Raw genomic sequence first — 6,000 nt, 5'->3', positions numbered from 1 at the left:
AACCCTTATAGGAGTGTTCTCCCCTTATGTATTTGAAATGAGCATTTCTCCACAACCACACAAGTGATTGGTATTGGGTCTTTCGATTTGATTTCACTGAGCAATGACCTTGAAATTGAAGTCAAAGTTGAAGGTTCAGGGCATATTCTAATTTTTTTTATTTTGACGTTCTAGATTTTGACCTTTGCTTAAAATTCTGTTTTGTTCATTATAAAACAAATAAGTCTTCTGCATATACCTATTTATCTAATTTTTTTATATCAGTTTGAAGTACCAAGTTACATCAACAAGGATTGACATTTTCTAACATCGTTTTTTTATTAATTTCATTCTTATTATCGAGGTGGAAAGACCTTCAATTGTTCTCTGAAGAATTGGTTTTTGATTCTATATTGATTGCCTTATGTTCGCTATATTGCAAGAAGAATCAAATTAACAAGTACGAATGTCTCAATTTTTGCAGTGTAAGTTTTCCTTAGTTTTACATTAAACATTTGTAAGGCCTTCGTTTCTACATATGGAGTTATCTAGTAATAAATTGTTAATGCTTTTCATATTACGTGAATTAAACTCAAATTTAATTCTTTATTTTTTATAATTTGTGATGAAAAATTATTAGCATAAATGATTGTAGACATTTTACAATGTTTCTATTATTCAAATATTTCCATTCCAAAATTTTATATAACTTCAGCCTAACTGCAATAATACTGATAGTTAAATGAATTCAAGATTGTACCGTTATTTTTTTTTTTTTTTTTTTTTTTGTTCTCCTAACAAAAGATCTGAAATATTGAATAGGTAAAAATCTTAATGTGATATTGATATTTTCCGTGCGATGAATTCAGTAGTTCTCAAATATCTCGGGACATTGATTGCAAATTAGTGTAAGTAGTGTATATACTGTATCTTTGAAACTGTGAGTTCGAATCTTGCACGAAACAACAGGTATGTGGTTATCTCCCGGTAATCTGGCTTCCTCTACCAACAAAACCAAAAAAAACGGGCGGCTAATAAATAACCAAAGTTGCTGAAAGTTGTTTGAACAGTCATCAATCATTCAATTAATTTAAAAATCTAATTGTACAGTTAAATATATGAAATAAACAAGAAATATAAACGATTGATAAACATTATACATATATATATATGGACATGATTTGTTGAGCACAACAAGAACTTACATTTAAGTTTCTGGATGTTTTTTTTTTTTTTTTTTTTGTGACAAAATTAGCCCACATACGTGCAGTTACATACATACATTTAACATTAACTTTAGGAGTAAGAGTATTTCACATTAGATAAGCCTAGTCACATACATCAACATTTAACAGTAGTACGAGTATTTCACAATCTCTTTTTTTTTTGCCTCGTTTTGTTTGCTGTATGTCAACAATGTCTTGATTTTTGATTTTTTGTGTGTGTTTGATTTGTAGAGGAACGTGTTAGAACATTAAGCCCCAAAGGAAACATCTTGTTTTCTGAAGATATTGAAAATGAGTATATTCTTTAGAACTCGTCTCGTTTTTACTAGTATTTGATTTTTCTTGAACTAATCGGTTAATAAGTTGATTTTTTTCTAAAAGCAGATCGTGGACATTTTCATTAACAGCGGTAGCGGATTTTTCTGCTGATAGAATATTCATTTTTCACCGGAATCAACATATGGTCACTTAGATCTTCTTCCAATCGGCCGTAAAACTTTTGCCATATAGGATGTCTGTTTTGCTGTGCATGATATACAATAGGTCAATTACGTCCATCTTCATCTCAGTCTGTGCCTATTTCACTACCAACTAATTGTGTTTGTTGTGAGTTTGTTCTCGTCCTGAACAACCATGACATATTTGCTACGATACTTTTATCAATCAATCAATCATTTTCAAACTCCTTTGTTCGCCTATTGTTAAGCTGTTTGAGCAAACGCAAATTTCTCCAACTCAATAGTTAGATTTTATTAAGGTACCGACCATTCATCTTCAATAAGCCAGACCATTTTGTTTTATTAATAAAAATATTTTGATTTCAATAAAATACAGGAACATTTTCAACTTCAAAGGAAATCCCCTGGCACTTTTTTTTAAGAAATCAAATGTGTTTTCTTACTTCCCTACTGAATCAAAATATTAATTTTCCTAAGAAAAAATTGAGTTTAAATAATTTATTCTCCTATTTTGTCCACCCCTTCCCCAACGAAAAAAAAATGAATAAAACTTAAAGCAAATATGAATTGGGCTACAACTGATACAAAAGTTTACAGAAAATTTCAATTGTATGCAATTTACATGTCATGCATCTTGTTAAAAACATTTCTTGTAGGAGTACATATTTATATCTGCTAGTTGATTCAAGTCCTATGGTTTGTATTTTTTCCTATCATAATTATAGAGGGTTGGTCCTCAAAAGGAAGCTATTACGTTCCCTCCCCCTCCCAATTTTACAGACGCCATCACGAACAGGTTGATCGTAATATGGAATATCCATTTCACCGGTGACAACGAATATGTTCCAATTTTTGTAACTACAATCCTGTCACCTTTCCTCTGATGTAACTTACCGAATCATCAGGTTTGTTCTAAAAAGGGCAACTTAACGGGTGTCAAATGTGGATCAGGATCTGCTAACTTTTTCGAGTACCTGCAATGATCCCAAGTTTTTGGTGGGCTTTCTGATGTTCAGTCTTTGGTTTTCTAAGTTATGTTATGTGTACTATTATTTTCCTTTTTGCTTTTTTTTCCTTTTTAGCTATGGCGTTGTCATGTTATTCTTTAATTATGAGTTTGAATGTATCATTTGATATTCTTGTAATTTAGAAAAAGTTAAATCTTGGAAATGATAATTTGACTCTATTTTTTGCCTTCTTGTGTTTTCTCTTATCTTGAAAAATAATGATTGTTTATCAAAATATAAATTACTGCCTAGCAAAAGAATACATTCTACTGCAACTAGTTGTGTTTATTTCCTAAATATAGTAACACAGCTATATTTTGTGCAATGTCAATTTCATCATGGAACACTTTTTCTTCAACCAGGGGTTCATTAATGGATGAGAATGGGTTTGAAATTTGCGTTACAATTTAAATAGGTATCAAATTATCAATTTCAGCTGCAATATAATAACTACAATAGGTAAACATCATAAAGATATAAACTTGTTTGTATTTTGCACAAAACTGGAAAACTACATGTACTCGGTACAATCGGGCCTTTCCCCAGTTTCTCAGCCTCATACAAAAAAGTTTATATTTTTCTGACATTGACCTAATACTGCATACTTATACGACATTATGTTTTGTATATTACAGATAACTATATCAAGATAATCGAGAAAAACGAAAACACCTAATAACATGTTGATGTCAGTAACAGTTATAGTGTTTATAACCTTGCTTAACAGGGATTTAGTCAATGGATGTCCTTCACCGTGTGTTTGTACTGATACAACAGTTGATTGTTCGGAAACGGGTTTAGATGAAATACCGCAAAATATTTCTTCAAATACAACAATTTTGTAAGTACTATACATTACATATGTTATAATCTCAGGTGTTTGTGCATTTGTACAGAAGCTGACTCTTTAACTTTGCTTAATGCATAGATGCGAATAGAGATTTAAAACAATATGAGGGAATCATATCACATAGATGGAGATCGAGGGCTTGTGAGTGGATATATTATAACAAATGTGTCCATCACATTTTTAATTCATCGCTGTACGCAAAGTCTAAACTTTATTGCCGTTCTCCATGGCAAAGCTGGGCACTTTAAGTATTGTTTTTGAGGCGCCTAGTTGAAATTTAAGGGCCCCAACTTATTTTGGAGTAGATTCAGTAAGACCCCTTTTTGGCCCAAAATATAGCAGTTTTACAAAATGGTGAAAATGTAATCTTTTAGCTATTTACAGGAAAGTAGAATGCTTCTGCTACATAAATATGGGCTTTTTTTGACAATACAATGCACATATATAAGGTACTAGCATCATTAAGTCATTCTAAATTACTGAAATCTTCTCAATTTTAGCACTTTAGCTAAATTCTAGACGGTTTCCGTCTGAAATGAAAATGGCCGCATTCGTGTTCATTCATAATATAGAAATCTAAGTTGTATTTGATGATAATACATAACATAAATAAAGGTTGAGGATGAACACGGATGCGGCCACTTTTATTTTTGACAAAAACCATCTGAAAAGTGACGTTTTTTATCATATTTGATAGATTTTACATATTTATGCTTGAATCGGAGCCTTTATTATGACTAAATCAGTCCAAATCTTACACATAACCGAATTGAATCAATTGAAATAGACACTTAAGTGTTTAAAAAGTGTCCAAAATCTTTAGTTAGATGAACCTGAAATTTCAGGCCAAATTGGCCCTTACCGGACCTACTCCTTTGGTGAAGTAATAGAATACAACGAAAGTGCACTTTTTATCTTAAGACTTGGAGAAACTGATTTAAGAACATTTACAATCAAAATTTCTCTTTTCAATATTAATATACTTTTGACATTTTGACATTATGGCTGTTTTTATAAAACATTAATTTGCTATTTCAAATCGAGGTCATCCTAGTATAGTGTTGATCAAATGTATTATTTAATTTGTTTATATTGAAGATTGGATAGCGATCTAGATATTGAAGTTTATTCACAAGAATTTGTTTTTTCTTTGGAAATTTTGTAAATAGTGATGCATGGACAAGTTATCGTTAATACAGGTTTGTGTATATTTCGAAGTTTAGTATGACATTCATTATCACTGAACTGGTATATTTGTTTTAGGGGCCAGCTGAAGCTACGCCTCCGAGTGCGGGAGTTTCACGCTGCATTGAAGACCCATTTGTGGGCTTCGGCTGTTATCTGCTCTTTGGGCTGGTTGTTGTCCCTTTGAAACATTTACCACTTCCATTCTCATTTTTTTTTTGCAATGATTTCATTGAAAACTGGACAGAACATCTTAATCAATGCATATTCAACAGTTTAGACGAAAACACCACGAAATAATGAAAAAAACGTAGAAGCTTTTCAAGAATTATAACACATGTACATAATAAGGTATGGGGTATATTTGACTTTGCGGAAAACATTGTTGGCCGACCGGTTTTGCGTTTTATAAAGAACTTACTGTTTCTGGAAATTATCGATCTTATTTTCCTGCTATAACTAGACAATAGGATTTTTGTTTGGGGAAAGTTTTTTTTGTCGAGCCTACGACTTCCGCCGCAGAAAGCTCTACATAAAGATCCGGTGTCGGTGTAAACATACTTCTTAAAACATTAATATTTTAGAAAGTTTTCAATTGACATCGACCTTATTTTATGAATTAGTGAACAATAACCAGTTTTCGTAGTCAAGTCCATTTCTGAGATACTAAAACCAATTGGTCTGCTATATTTGTTGTTTGTAATGATTGTAAGGTGTTTATGTAAAATTGGCAGGTGCAATTTGAACTTGACCTCATTTTGATGGTTCATTGGTAAAAGTTATTAATGATAATGATACCTATAATCTGTTTATATACTTCATTCACGGCCCAACATTTATCTTACCGACATTACTTTGCATTTCAATGTTAATTGTTGTTAACTGCATGGTCAGGCTTTGTCTTTCACATTTTCAAAATGGTCCTTATTGAGTAAATCATCAGCAATCTGTCTTGACTGAGCAATCAAATGAAATTCATCATAATTCTGTCTTTTCAATAGACTTTATAGTTTTCTTTCATATATTCAAATGTAGTTCATACAATCTTTGGTCTATCCTTTACTAGTTCAAACCAAATGCTTTTAATATACATGATACCATGGATAATTGTAACTCAAGCTTCATTTATAATTAACTTTTTTTTACAGATGTCGAATTTAACGACATTTTTCATGTAGATGCCAACGAATATTTTCATAAATGCAGAATGTAACAGAAATGTAGGTTATATATATCAAAATAATGAGATTTAATTAACATATTTTCAGATTACTTGGTGGCAATAACTTAACAAC

This window comes from Mytilus galloprovincialis, chromosome 12 (genome assembly GCF_965363235.1).
Source record: "Mytilus galloprovincialis chromosome 12, xbMytGall1.hap1.1, whole genome shotgun sequence".
In the NCBI taxonomy this organism is placed as follows: Eukaryota; Metazoa; Mollusca; class Bivalvia; order Mytilida; family Mytilidae; genus Mytilus; species Mytilus galloprovincialis.
Note: the sequence above shows the minus strand (reverse complement) of the source record.